The sequence below is a fragment of the Chionomys nivalis genome, chromosome 21 (assembly GCF_950005125.1).
Source record: "Chionomys nivalis chromosome 21, mChiNiv1.1, whole genome shotgun sequence".
NCBI classification, from domain to species: Eukaryota; Metazoa; Chordata; class Mammalia; order Rodentia; family Cricetidae; genus Chionomys; species Chionomys nivalis.
Genome location: NC_080106.1, coordinates 26,864,724 through 26,880,899, shown reverse-complemented (window position 1 = coordinate 26,880,899; position 16,176 = coordinate 26,864,724). Strand labels below are relative to the sequence as shown.

At 38.3% G+C, this 16,176-nt stretch overlaps 1 pseudogene; it reads left to right on the top strand.

Moving 5' to 3' along the window:
• Positions 1 to 12,453: 12,453 nt before the first annotated feature.
• Positions 12,454 to 12,778, top strand: LOC130863968 (60S ribosomal protein L35a-like; annotated as a pseudogene).
• Positions 12,779 to 16,176: the final 3,398 nt, after the last annotated feature.

Sequence of the window (16,176 nt, the reverse complement as noted above, 5' to 3'; positions counted from 1 at the left end):
TCTACTGCATGGACTGGCCTTGTGGGAGCCTAGTCTGTTTGGATGCTCACCTTCCTAGACCTGGATGGAGGGGGGAGGACCTTGGACTTCCCACTGGGCAGGGAACCCTGACTGCTCTTAGGACTGAAGAGGGGGCGAGAGGGGGAGTGGGAGGTAAATGGGAGGAGGTGCAAATTTTTAATAAATAAATTAAAAAAAAACCTCTGGAAGCTACATTCTGACATCCTCACCATAAACTCTCCCCAGATGGCTGGCTCTGAGGCAGGTGTGGGAAGTCCCCTCTTCCATACTACATATCAAGCTACCTTGAAACATGCCACTTGTGTGTTTTGGGGAGAGGTTCAGATGAGTTCTTCGTCAAACAAGCAGCATTATTTGTAATAGCCAGAACCTGGAAGCATCCTAGGTGTCCTTCAATGGAAGAATGGATGAAGAAAGTGTGGAATATATACACATTAGAGTACTACTCTGCAGTAAAAAACAATGACTTCTCGAATTTTGCATGCAAATGGATGGAAATAGAAAATACTATCCTGAGTGAGGTAACCCAGACCCAAAAAGAAGATCATGGGATGTACTCACTCATAATTGGTTTCTAGCTAAGGATAGGGGGCCTCTGAGTCTGTAATATGTGGTCCTAAAGAAGCTAAACAAGAGGGCAAACCCAAGGAAAAACATATAGTTATCCTCCTGGCTATGGGAAGTAGACAAGAGTGCCGGGCAAAAAATTGGGATGGGGGTAAGGGGAGATGGAGAAAGAAAAGTTTGAAGGAGAGGATGAGGGGAACTTGGGGAAACGGGATGATTGGGGATATAGGAAGGTTGGATAGGGGAGCAGGGAAACTCATATCTTAGTTAAGGGAACCACCTAAGGGTTGGCAAGAGACTTGAACTTGGGGTGGCTACCAGATGCCCAGGGCAATGTCCCCAGTTAGTTCCTTGGGCACCTGAGGATAGGGAACCTGAAATGAACCTATCCTATAGCCATACTGATGAATATCTTGCATATCACCATAGAACCTTCATCTAGCGATGGAGGGAGATAGAGACAGAGACCCACACTGGAGCACCGGACTGAGCTCCCAAGGTCCTAATGAGGAGCAGAAGGAGGGAGAACATGTACAACGAAGTCAGGACCACGAGGGGTGCACCCACCCACTGAGACAGTCGGACCGATCTATTGGGAGCTCACCAAGGCCAGCTGGACTGCTACTGAAAAAGCATGGGATAAAACCGGACTCTCTGAACATGGCGGACAATGAGAGCTGACAAGAGGCCAAGGACAATGGCACGGGGTGTTGATCCTACTTCAGGTTCTGGCTTTGTGGGAGCCTAGACAGTTTGGATGTTCACCTTCCTAGACCTAGATGGAGGGGGGAGGACCTTGGACTTTCCACAGTGCAGGGAACCCTGACTGCTCCTGGGACTGGAGAGGGAGGAGAAGAGGAGTGGGGGGAGGGGGGGAGGGGCGGGAGGAGGGGGAGGGAAATGGGAGGCGGGGAGGAGGCGGAAAATTTTTTTTTCAATAAAAAAATAAATAAAAATAAGACATAACTTTATATTCAAGAGATACTGATCCTTACTCATGCTTTTTGATTTATGTAAATTCAGAATTTAGATAATTATCTATAGTCCAAAATAGGTAAGAGTATTCTTGTCCAGGCTATGATTCAAAATCTTAAGAACAAATGTAATTTCCTTTGAAATTTGTCTATCTAGTTTTTAAGGATAAGCCAGAAACTTATTTAAAGCAAATGTTTTATTAAAAGTACATTCAGCAAGAGGAACAAATGTAGCACTCTGAAAGTCAACATAATCTAGGTCATGACACATTCGAGAAATCAAATTATTTCCTGCTTGATATATTGTGCTTTTTTTTCAGTCTAAGTAGTTGGGTTTTGAATAGATGTTTAGCTGTTCAAGTAGATAAAGCATTGCTTTAATGCAGAGCATTAGAGACGACAGAGAGTTGTTGATTTCTGGAACCAACCATCAAGGGAAACGGTATATGATGATCAAAGATTATTCTTACCTTAGGATTCTTTGATGCTAACACCTTGGTGATGTCCTTGGTGAATTACATGCACCTCTTCAGTCATTTCAACATGTAAAAGAGAAGAGGAAGAACACAGGCATTCATTTAATGTCATTTGTATACAAACCCTGCTGAAGGCTTTCTAAGTGATAGATCACTAAACCTCTGCAAAAATGCAATGAAACAATGGTATCCAAACAATATTTCATATAAGGAAATCAAGTCAGTGTCTTTAAATTATTTAGCCAAGGTCATGTAGAACACAGGAAAAATTCCACTTGATTCTAATTGCCTGGCTTATGTTTTTTCTCAGCTATTTTGTGTTATCTTGTACAATGAATGATCCTTAATTCCTATTTCTGAAGAATCAACTGAAATTCTTCATGTTGAGTTTGAATGCTGCTCAGGTCACAGAAAGGACAAATTCACATACTGTATATGATTTCTGCTTAGCTGTGTACCCACCATATAACAGTATGGCACCCCAAGGAAAGAAAGCAATGTGACTTCTGCAATAGAAGAAAGAATCCTGAAGGCTATGCACCACAATTATACATAGGGCAGGAAAATATACTTATTCTCCCAGACGCTCTAATCCATAGGTTAAAGATGTTCCAGCAAAATGTGCTATGAAATTACTAATGAAAACTAGCTGGCAATGTCACTATGATGAACTGACAAGATCCAAAAGGGGTCAGGTAGGTGGGATAAAGGCATTTGTTCCAATAATTCCCAGATCTTCTCATATCAGTAATACAGTTCTGGCTGGCTTGAATCATCCTCATCATAATAGCCTCAGAAACAGGCACTGATACCTGGCTCTAACGGTTGTGAGAAACATTAAGTTAGTTCTAGTGTTGCTAATTATCAATTACTCCAGCCCAGTTATGGTATTGATTAGGAGGTCGAGTCTGACTAGCAGAGGATGTGTATGTCTCCTCTAGTCTTCAGAGGTTTTCGCGGGTTTTTCACAGGTTGTAGGGCTGCCAAATTCCAGTTTTTTATTCTTCATCCCAATGGTACTGATGTTGATTCCAGTTTAGAATATTTTTTACCTCTTCAGGCCTTAGTTTTCTCACATACCAAATACGGTTTCTTGTAGAATAGCACACAATTTTCAGAGTGTTTTGGTGAACAATGAGTTGAGTTACTTTCGATCTGTATTGTCCCAAATATCTAATACAAAGTGATATAATGTTAAGATGCTAAACTAATTGCATCATGATTTCTGTGTTTAAATGATTATAATGGCTTCTACATTTATTCTTTTTTTTTGTTTGTTTGTTTTTTTGTTTTTTGTTTTTTTTTTTTGTTGTTGTTGTTGTTGTTGTTGTTGTTGTTTTATCGAGACAGGATTTCTCTGTAGCTACGGAGCCTGTCCTGGAACTAGCTCTTGTAGACCAGGCTGGTCTCGAACTCACAAAGATCCACCTGTCTCTGCCTCCCGAGTGCTGGGATTAAAAGCGTGCGCCACCACCGCCTGGCTACATTTATTCTTATTACTAGGCACAGAGGGTCTCCAAAGTATAACAAACAAAAACATTTATCTTCCAATCTTGGATTGTTTTATTTCTTGCATTATTATAAAACCCATATCACCTTGCAGAAGTGATAGAGGGAGACCTGCTTGTTGGTTTCCAGCTGTTTGTCAGCTCAGACCCAGAATAATCACACAGAAACTGAATTAATTAAATCACGGCTTGGCTCATTAGCTCTAGTTTTTTATTGGCTAACTCTTACATATTAATTTAACCAATTTCTATTAATCTATGTATCTTCGTGTGGTTGTGGCTTACCGACTAAAGTTCCACCTAGCTCTGGTGGGGCTACATGGGTTCTCTCTGACTCCATCTTCTTTCTCTCAATATTCAGCCTAGCTTTCCACGCCTAACTAAGTTCTGCCCTGCTATAGGTCCAAAGTAGTTTTCTTTAGTAATCAATGGTAATCACAGGATACAGAAGGAAATACCATATCACAGAAGAGTATATTTGAGGGGCTAAATTAAATACCAGCCTGTTGTTATTATATTCTTGGGCATGACATATAATAATAACAAAAGTATTTTACATGTACTCATGTATTAATTGTAAATAATATTTTATCCCATTAATTTTGTAAATTTTAGGACTCAGATGTCATGCTCTTGAACTCTCATCCCAGTATACTCGGTCTCAATATTCCATCAATACAGCTGCAAGCCATAACATTTGAAACTTCATCTGTTTACGCTGTGTTATTTCATATACTCAGACTTTTCTCAATAAACCACATGTTAATTTGTTTTCTTTCTTTTTTTTTTCCTGCCATTAGAAACATAGACTCTCTAAGGATAGCCAGCCTCCTGGTTATTCTGCCAACTCGATCTTTAGCACTGAGAAGAATGCCAGATACATACACCGAATTAAAACAATAACCAACATAAAACCTATTTATTTTGCTGTCAGGAAGTTGACATTGTTTGTTTCAAAGCATGAGGTAGACTACCCTAACTAGGAGTTTTTTTCACCTTGGTTGCTAATTTGTTTCTTTTTATTGCCTTCTTTGTTTTCCATGTCATTTACAGTAGTTCAGGATGCACATAAGCAAAACCATAACAACAATACAGAACTTAGTTTTCTCCGGGGCCATAGACCCTGGTAAAGCTGCTATTATTAAGTAACTAATGTACAACAAGTGCTTTTGCTTGCTGAGCCATCTCGCTGATACTAAAAATGATTTTGAAAAGAAAATACAAAACTATTCCCACAACATGAAGCCTCTAGCCATGTAATATTGTCTGGAAGACAAACTGGTCTTTCTTAATCCAAGAAAATATACTTCTTTGTTGCTGTCTCTATAAATGCTTCCTTTTGAGTGTGTTGCAGTTTAATCATATTTTATATGTACTTTGGCAATTGGTTATTTTCACTTAGCATAATTCCTGTAAATTTATCTAAAGATTATGAGCTGACACTCTTTTCCTTTGAATAGTTCAGTAGTATTTCATAATTTATTAAGAGTGTCACTTCATAAATCTCAGTTTCCAAGATTTATGCTGTATCTTTCAAAACCATGTAGAAATATTTGTGCTGTTATCACTTTAACATATTAAACTGTCACTTCTGTTGACAAGAGCACTCTATATCCTTATTAAATATAAAGCCTCACAGTTTCTCTGTTGCCTCGATATCCCCATAAGCACGCTCTGAGCACACTGTCTCAGCAGCTAGGTTCTCCACCATGAGGAGTTCACAAGCTTCCTAATTTATGTTCCCCAAACTGTTATAACCTTTCTCCTTAACTTGCCTCCCCTTTTATTCCCTCTTCCCCCCTTTCCCACCCACCAGCCATCAGCTTTTCCCCTGGACCTCCCTCCCCTCTCATTGCCTCTTCTCCCCTCCCACCCATGAGTCATCACCCTTTTTCCTGGATCTTCCTCCCCTCTCATTTCCTCTCCTCCTTCCAACCCATCAGCTACTCACATTCTGGATTAAGGCTATTCCTTGAAAGCTCCTTCCACGTGGCTTCTTGAAAGATGCTATACCTCCTTCTCAAGGAGGACCTGAGGATAATAAATACTTTAATTTCATTGCCTCTTTCAAGTAGTTTATTTCTGCAGTCATGTTGGAAATATCTTTGACCCCAAAAAGAACTTACCCCTAACTACAATGCAGTATTTTAACAAGAAATACAGTTTCCCAAAAAGTTCATGAACTCTTGTCTCTGCCGATTGCCTGCAGAGAAACCTGAGTCTTTATGCATGCTCAAGGTGAGTGGATACAGCCCTTTACACTCCCCAAAGATAAAACACACTGTTTAAAGATATTGGAGCAGTTTTATCTTTATACAACCTTCTGAGTTTCTTTTTCCTTTCTGTTTCCAGGGTAGTACAATGCACTATTCTGAAATTATACATTCTAAGAGACTGGAACTTTTGCTAAAACTAAAGTTAATAATATGCCTTGAAGTCACTTAAGACTTAAAATTCCATGAATTAGAGTATGTATATCTGGACTGACTCACTTCTGGTTAAATTACTCCAAAGGAATTTTTTTATTTTATTACATTATTTAATGTGATACTGATACAATATTATTGACTCAGAGTTCATCAGTAATTTATATAATCTGCAAACCAGAATAGGCTACTGTCTAGGTTGGCTCCTTTCTCTGTGTGCCTTCCATCTCCCTCCAGTTGTGTGAATCTGAATCTGTGCCTCCATGTCTATATTTCTGTCCCAGTGTGTTTATCTGTTCTATTTGTGTGTGCTCTTGTCATGCATTTAGCCCTAACAAAAGGTTTTTGATGCACTAGTGCACTTTGTCATTAGAAAAAATTTTTCAAAATTTTATTAAAAATAATAACAAAAGGAAATCCTTATAAGTTCAACTTAGAAGATACTACATAAGACATGAAATTATGTATTTTAAAGTATTGTCTCATCAGACTATGGCATGCTTGAAGAAACATTGGAAACACTAACACCAACTAATAAAAGAATAAAACAAGTACCTCACTGTTGGGATACTTGCACACTACCTAAATGAAATACATTTCTGATCATGACTTTTAAATTTCTACTAGTGAGCTATTTAATGGCGCAGAAAACAATATCTAGGTCTCTTCCTAGCAAACAAGTTGACTCCCTCACATTCCACAGTATTCAGCTCTCGGGAGTCCAGAAGGCCTTAATGTAGCTGCTTAAAAATTACTTACTTAAAAGATAAGATAAGAACAACAAATATCATGCAAGCTTAATGATTGGACTTAAGACAAGTGTATGGTCTTTGGGGCAGGCATCTCCCCTACCCCAGAAAGACAAAGCCCTGCAGAGATAGGATATGTGATGTACTAAATGTCTGTCACAGCTCCCCAACTTCACATTTGCCCCTCAGCATGACAAGATTCAGAAATGAAGCCTCTGGGTGGTGAAGAGGTCCTCACAAGTATTTGGGGATTTTATATCTGGAGGACAGAAATGGAAAACTTAAGAGATTCCCATCACAATAATATTTAACTCATTGTGCAGTACTTGCTTTGATGTGGAGAAGACCATGAGGCAAAAAATCTGGGCAAACAGGGACGGATGGCAGCAGCCAGTTGATAGTTGACAACAAAGCAGAAGCTTTGCATGGAAAGTGACTGTGTTTTCAAAGAAAAATGAAAGAAATTCTCAATCTACAAATTGCATAATGCTGCAGAGTCTGAAAATTAAAAAAAAATCAATTATTTATTTGTTTTCCTTTAATACATAGCTGACACGTTTAAAATATAGCAGATAACAACTATTGTGCCTCACTCTCTGAATCAGGCATTTAGACAGTGTTTCTCTCTTTTTTGTTAAGCGTGTCATGTATTCTATTAAAATGTTCATAAATATACTTGTGAATATCTTTAGGGACATGATCATGATCATGAAATTCTTGGATACCTCAATCAAATATTATTAGAATGTTTAATTTTCATTAGTAAAGCAGTAGAGTTGGTAAAACGCTGTATGTAAGACATGTACATTTGTCCTTAGTTCAGTTCCTAGTCCTTAGTATAGTGCCATAAAACAGTGAGGAGAGAGAGAGAAAGAGAGAGACAGAGGGAGCACATCAAGGAGGCTTTCATTTAAGAAAGCTGGTGAGGCATCAGATGACAGGAAAACTTTTCTCATTCAAAGAACATTACATTCAAGAAACAACAAATGCCAATTAATTATCATAAAACTGTATATTTGCTTATAATAGAAAACAATGGATCCAGAAACCTGAGGCCAGGAGAGAAAATTATATAAAAACCAAATGTAGACTTAAGATAATCTGAGACCAAGAAAATAGAATAGTGAATAACAAAGAATGAAGCAAAGAAGATGAGAAGGAAAAGAATAACACAAATGAAACATTTATTCTGTCATGATTCTTATCTGGTGTGATTAGTCCATCAACTGGGATTGTGAAGTCTTTTGCAGGGAGAAAGAAGAGAAAATGGATGCTTTTCAAACTGTTGGCCTAACTATGCCTGACCCTTAACATGCTGTCCCCCTATACTCCCTTGACAGTCATGCACAGGGTGCTTGTTCAACACTGAAAGGGTGGCGGGATATGTGACACGTGGCACCAGGGCAGGATCTGATCCCAGACAAATGAAATCTGTCAGCCATCTCCTCAAAGGCTGCCACCTTTCATATCCCTGCTTGGCTGAGCCAGCTTTATATAGAGACTTATTGTATTATTCAGCTGGTTTGATTTTCCTTTTTATGACAACCCTCCCCTGGAGACCATCCATCTCTTTACAAGCTTGGAGAATGACTCTAACTGAATGATATTTCATTGTAATTTATAACTCTCAACTACAAACACAAACAAGGCTTGCTTCTTAGCACTGGGAAGAATGCTAATAGTCAGTGTTGGGCCTCCAGTACACCGGATGAAATTAGTATTGATGCATTTCAGAGACATAGATACATAGATTTTATTTAACTAGTAAAAGGAAGAGAAGCAAAAAGAAATACAAACAAATATGCATTTGCGTGTCAAAATGAAAATAAAAATAGGTTCTAGATTTCTGTGGCTACTTGTTAATTTTGGATTCTCAAGCATCTCTGGAAATCTATAAATGGTTTTAAAGTTCAGACTTAATAAGGAAGGTAATTGAAATAATAAAGCTCAGAACGTCACCACTTTAACTTTACAGATACAGAATTCATAATGTGTAGAAGCCCAAATCATTAAGATTTTAATTTTCTTCAGATTTGTCTGTATAATTACAATACATCCAATCAAAATTGTGATAGAATTTTTGTTGGATAATAGAAACTGATAAGATTTTAAGTTTCTCTGAAGATGCAGAAATCACTTGAATAATCTTGAAGAAATAAAAGTGCTCAAGAGGCTTAATGTAAAAGAACAATAATTGAGAAACTTTGTTAAAAGGCCAATGAAATACCAAATAAAACATCAGAATTTTTTTAAAAGAAAAGACCTTCAATTATACACTTCTTATTTACAAAATGTTTCCAAAATAATGAAAAAGGGACAAAATCTCTTCAGTAAATGACAAAAACTGTTGGTTATGTAACTAAGTGGAGCTTCTAAATCTCAAGAAAAGATAACAATTAAAAACTGTGAGTAGGCCGGGCAGTGCTGGAGCACACCTTTAATCCCAGCATGGGGGAAGCAGAGGCAGGTGGATCTCTGTGAGTTTGAGGCCAGACTGGTTTACAAGAGTTTACAGCGTGGTTTATAGACAGGCACCATTGCTACCCAGAGAAACCCTGTCTCAAAAAAACAGAAACAAACAACAAACCGAAACAAAACTGTGAACAGAGTTGTATTGAGAAGGGGCTTGTCTATGCCCTGCTCTATAAACTTATTCCTTTCTGTTCTCTGTTGCCCTCACAGTTCCAGAGATCCAGGTCTTCTCCTAAGATCTTATATCCATTTGGAATGGACTGTTGTGCCAGGTGAGCTGAGGATCTACTTCCGTTCTTTTACATGTGAATATCCATCCAGTTTTCCCAGCATCATTTGCTAGGGAGAATTTTTTTCTCCATTTGAAATTTTTCATCTTTGTCAAAAGTTTAGTGACTCTGTTCTAGTTGTACGGGTTTTTACCTGGGTGCTATTTGTTTGGGTACCATGTTGATTTCTGTCCCCATAGCTCTGGATTTTCACTTGAAATCAGACATGATAATACCTCCTATGTTAGTGCTTTAACACAGATTTTCATTGGGTGTCTGAGCATTTTGTGATTCCACATGAATTTATTTATTTTTCTATTTTTGTGAAGAATAATGTTTGAGTTTTGAATCTGTAGATTCAAATATTACAATTTTCTTCTAATCATGTGCATAGAAAGCCTTTCCGTCTCCTAATATTCTCCTCAATTTTGTTCTTCAGTTTCTCATCATCCCTGAGGTGGTTCACACACTCTAGCAAATATATAAATTATATATAATTGTGCATATGTATAATTTCAAGTCAATTTTGAATGACATTGTTTCTAGGTCTTCTTTAACATGTTTATTATTGGTACATTAAAAATCCTAAAATTTATGTGAAACAAAATAGAGTTTATCCAGTAAAAGAAAACTTACAGAGTTGAAGAAAAATATTTCCTATCTTTACATCTGATTAAGAGGAGTAATACCTAAAATACATAAAAAGTTAATATATTATTTATGGTTAGAAACCAAATATGAGTGAGTACATCCCATGTTCCTCTTTTTGGGTCTGGCTTACCTCACTCAGGATAGTGTTTTCAATTTCCGTCCATTTGTATGCAAAATTCAAGAAGTCATTGTTTTTTACTGCTGAGTAGTACTCTAATATGTATATATTCCATACTTTCTTCATCCATTCTTCCATTGAAGGACATCTAGGTTGTTTCCAGGTTCTGGCTATTACAAACAATGCTGCTATGAACATAGTTGAGCATATACTTTTGTTGTACGTTAGGACATTGAGACTATAATTCGTGATTCTAGAGAAGCTAAATAAGAAGGTGAACCCAAAGAAAAACATATAAGCATCCCCCTGAATATTAACCTTCATCAGGTGATGAAAGAAGACAGAGACAGAGACCAACATTGGAGCACTGGACTGAAGTCTCACGATCCAAAGGAGGAACAGAAGGAGAGTGAGCACGAGCAAGGAACTCAGGACTGCGAGGGGTGCACCCACACACTGAGGCAATGGGGATGTTCTATCGGGAACTCACCAAGGCCAGCTGGCCGGGAACTGAAAAAGCATGGGACAAAACCGGTCTCGCTGAACATAATGGACAATGAGGACTACTGAGAACTGAAGAACAATGGCAATGGGTTCTTGATCCTATTGCACGTAATGGCTTTGTGGGAGCCCAGGTAGTTTGGATGCTCACCTTAATAGACCTGGATGGAGGTGGGTGGTCCTTGGACCTCCCACAGGGCAGAGAAATCTGCTTGCTCTTTGGGCTGAGGAGGAAGGAAGACTTGATTGGGGGAGGGGGAGGGAATGGGAGGTGGTGGCGGGGAAGAGGCAGAAATCTTTAATAATTAAATAAATTAATTAATAAAAAAAATAAGAAAACATCAAAAAAAGTTAATATATTAATTAAAAAATTAATACAATTTTTTTAAAAAAAGAAACTAGAAGAAGTCAAACACTCTAAGCATAGACTAATGGAATAAACAAACAATTCTCAAAAGATGCAACATAAATGTCCAATAAGTTTACCAATATATTTTCAGTCGCATGATCTGTCAGAGAAGCGACAATTAAAACTTGATGATGATTCCTACTTTGCTGCAGTCAGAATGGTAGTAATTAAGAAGATAAGTAACAAGTGTGAGGACAATATGAACAAAATGGATCATTGTTAACTGCTGGTGATAATATAACCCTGTCTAGCCACTAGAGAAGTCAGGGCTTATGATTCTCAACAAAGTAAAAAGAAGCCCTACTGTACCACCCAGCGATATCCCTCCACGTATCTGCCTGAGGCACTTCCAGACAGCATATCAACACGATATTCAGATAGCAAGGCCTGTTGTCTGTTTCTTCTTCATATGAAAGTAAGAAACTAATCTTAAAGTCCAGTATCAGAAAAATCGATAAAGAGTACAGAGTACACATGCACAATGGAATTGTTTTATTGATAATGAAGACGTACTCCTTGAGATAAAAAAGAATTGAACCAGGATAATTATATTAAATGAATTTTACCATGCTCAGAAAGACAAATGCATGTTCTCTCTTATTGTGAATCTGGTTTTCATACAGAAATGGCAAACAGCCTGAGTGCCTGATCACTGACCTGATGGCTAATAAGTATTCATTTGGTCTGTATCTCCCAGAAAAAAAAAAAAAAAAGGTTTGATCATCTGATGACTTGGCTGTTAACTAGCTAGCTGACTGGTTAACTAGCTGCATTTGTGGCTAGTTGCCTTCCTAAGTTTTGGGATAAGAAGTTTGCGAGTTGCCTGGTGCACTAACTGAAATGGCTGGTTAATGATCTGATTGACAGATGGTCTGACTGAATTATTAAGCAACATGCAAGACCACACAAGTCTAAGATATTTTCAGAGGCATTCTCATGCTCACCCAGATTCTACCATATTATGCAGAAATACTGGCTATATCTGTGCTGTCCAGGATTGCATAACATTCACTGATCTACATCAGCATATTCATTACATTGTTGGTACTCAAACTTTTAATGTTTAAACGTTCACAACCTGTGATTATTAGGGAAGAATTAATAGCTAAATATGAATAGTACTATGTGCTAAAGCAAATGGGTGAACAAGTCTTCTATAATCTGGTGCCATCTGAAGGATCCCAGCTTTGGCAGGTCAGTGAATACATGATTTTCAGTTAGATGTTCTGCAGATGTCGGTAACCTTCATTTTCATATCTCATGCTTGATGCTTGTAGAGGTCTTCTGGAAACAGGACTTCTAAAAGGCAAATATGTCTGGAAGGCTGTGGTGCAAGACCTTTTTTCCTGGCTATAAACTAGGTTTCCAGAACCCGAGAAAGCACACAGCTCTTCTTAAAATTGAAGATGTTTATGCCCGAGATGAAACTGAATTCTGCTTGGGCAGGAGATATGCTTGTGTGTATAAACCAAAAACAACCCAGGGACACTTGGAGGTAACCCTAATCAAACCAGAGTGACCGGGGAAAAGTAACTGGGGTCTATGGAAACAGTGACATGGTTTCTGCCAAATTCCGAAGCAGCCTTCTTGCAAAGACCATAGGACACAGATTCCTTGTGATGCTGTATGCATCTTAGATTTATACTGATGAAAAGTAAATAAATAAAAGTGCATTTGTGCTCTTGAAAAACAAAGGAACAATGGGTAGTTAGTTTTCTTATGATTCTTTAAGAAGATTATGCTACACCTCTCAAGTAGTAAAATGTAGAAATTGTCATTAATAGCAATAAATATAACACTCATTCTTCCAATGGGAAATTATCTACCCTTTTCCCATGTGCTGATGACATTAGCCTTCTCAGGGCCTTTCCTACCTACTGGCTGATGGTACAAGTCTAAACTCTCATTCCAAAGAATAAGTGATCAATTTAATAATATCAGCTATGATGCAAGTTCCTAGTAACAACTCCCATAGCTGTCAGAATTTTGGTGTTGGGTTTCTGGAGACTTCTTATTATACATTAAAGTTAGATGGGCACAGGAAATTAGGCCAATGAAAAGTAGTAAGAGCAGGTTGGCTGCTGAGAGAGGTTTCTGTCCCACCAGGTCCCATAGCCTTTCAGTCCCAAAGAAACACACAGAGGCCTACATTAATTATAAACTGGTTGGCTTATTAGCTCAGGCTTCTTATTAACTAATTTTTACATCTTACATGAACCCATTATTTTTGTCTATGTCAGCCGTGTGGCTTGGTACCTTTCATCAGTGAGTCATTCTCATCTTGTTTCCTTTCTGTGTGGGTGAAGAATAGACTGAATCTTTCCTCTTCCCAGAATTCTCGTATTCTCATTGCCCCACCTCTACTTCCTGTCTAGTTGCCCTGCCTATACTTCTGCCTATGCTTCCTACTGACCAAACAACATTTTATTAAACAGGAACAAGAAACAAATCTTTTCAGGGTAAAACCATTGTCCCACAGCACTTGCTCCCTACCCTGCTTTTTTTTTTTCAAAACAAGAACCCTTGTTTAGCTTTCTTTCTGACCATTATCCATACAACTTGTAGCCAACAGTTTATAAAAAGAAAAATATCCATAATTCCTTTTCTTTGAAATGCAGGCATAGTTTTGAGGCTACTTCTTGCTGATTTGGGGCATTGATAATCTTACTGGGACCTATAGAAAATTTAGGATTACAGTTAAGTCCTGACTGGAAAATTCTGTGAGGCTTGATCATCTCAACTAGCAATCTTGAAAAACTTCTGGGTGGAGAACTCAGAGAAAACTCTTAAAGCTGTCTTTTAGCAGCTGTTGCTCCTTCTTAGCATTCAAACAATTGAAAAAAAAAAACAATAACATACAGTATCCAGAGTTTTTGTGAGTTTTCCATCTTTATTTTAAATTCTATTTGAAATGTCTGACGCGAGTGAGAAGAAGACATGAGACACAAACCAACCCAATTAGGAGTTTATGAGAGGAGGAAAGTGCTCGCAGGCCTGAGGAAACACTGTAGCGAGAGAAAGAGGTTAAAGATGGCATCCAGCTTTTAAAGGCCACCTAGCACATGCGCACAGCAGGAAGACGTGACTATGTCAGATGCTGATGACGGCGACCCACGCCTTGCACATGTGCACAGGGGGTTTGTGTGAGTATGTCAGATGCTGATAATGCAGATGGAAGGCAACCCACGCATCTGTACAAGGGCTTTAGTTGAGTCGCATGGGCAGAGGTAACCATGCATGCTCACACATGGCTCACATGGGCCCTTTGTTCCCAAGGGTTTGCCCACATGTGCCTGCCTATAGGACCCAGAAGTTCAGCCTCATGGGTGGCTGAATAATTACACTATTTCCTTTATTTTTACTTTTAATTTTTGGCTTTTTGAGAGTAGATTTCTCTGTATATCTTTGACTGTCCTGGCACTCACTCTGTAGATCAAGTTGTCCTTGAACTCACAGAGATCCACCTTCCTCTGCTTCCCAAGTGTTAGGATTAAAGGTGTATACCACCACACCTTGAACTCACAGAGATCTGCCTACCTCTGTTTCCTGAAAAAGGGCAAAGTCCTTAAAATAAAAAATAAAAAAAAAAAAAGAGAGTAGTTGGGTGTGTTTGACCCAGATGATCCAACATTTCAGAGGACCTATGTTGGAGTTTCCTCTGAGTTCTACATCCAAAACAGTTTTAAGACTGCTGGCTGAGATGATCAAGCCTCGCAGAATATTCCAGTCAGGATTTGACCACAATTTTAAATTTTCTTTAGATCCTCATAAGATTATCAGTGCCCCCAATCAGCAGGAAGTAGCCTGGAAAACTACACCCACATTCCCTAAAAAAATGGATAATGAATATTTATCTTTGTTTAGAGTGTTGGTTACAAGATGTTATGGATAATGGTCTGAACAAAAAGCTAAACAAAGGATATTAGATTCAGAGTTCTTAATTTTTTTTTAAAGTGGGGCGGGGGAAGAAGTGCTGTGGGACAATGGCCTTTTATTCTGTCACTTGTATTATTTTTAATGAAAAGCTGATTGGTAAGTAGCCAGGCAGGATGTAGAGGTGGGGCAACCAGGCAGGAAGTAGAGGTGGGGTAATGAGAACAGGAAGATTCAAGGAAGAGGAAAGATTCAATCTGCAGCTGTTACCCTGAAGCAGAGGAAACAAGATGAAAATGTCTTGCTAATAACAGGTACCAAGCCACATGGCTAATATAATGGGCTAATATAAGATGTAAGAATTAGTTACTAAGAATCCTGAGCTAATAGGTCAGCCAGTTTACAGTTAATGTAGACCTCTCTGTGTTTCTTTGGGACTGAAAAGCTGCAGGACTGGGCGTAACAGAAACCTTGGCCAACAGTAGGCAAGATGAGAGAGGAAGCAAAGTGCCCAGTGAAGGTAAGAATTCCTGTTCTCCAGCTCCAGCTCTTCTAATTGGACATACCCAAATATGGCGTGTGATTCTATGATGCAATTGAATAATTTCTTCTTATCCTTTCTTGGTTTTAACTCTTACCTCTAATTAGACAATTCTAAATATGATATAGAAATAATGTCAGTTTTATGTTTATAGATCAACAAGCTAAAGACAAAGAAATATGTCAACAGGAAATAGCATTGCAAAAATCCAGCATGTGTGCTTTATTAGCAGTTCTCAATTAACTCAAAATCCAGAAGAACTTCTTCAGCCATATTGAGAGCGCGTGGAAGGGATTGATGTTGTCCCTTATCACCATAGGAAAAAGTTTACTTGAAGATCTAAGTAATTAAATAGGACAAGGGAAATAAAATGATAAGAGGAGATTGACTGAAAATAAACTAAAATATCTGCATTTGTTGATGACATATTAACCAGAGATACAAAAGGCAACTGGTAGAAATCCCAGTGATAAAATAAGGAGAAAGAAAATAAAATAGAAACTGAAGAAACAACTCGGTGGTTAAGAGGACTTGATGCTTTTCCAGAGAACTTGTATTCCGTTATTGGCACCAGATGCCAGGTCAAGAACATCCATAACTCAAATTCAAGGAGACAAATGT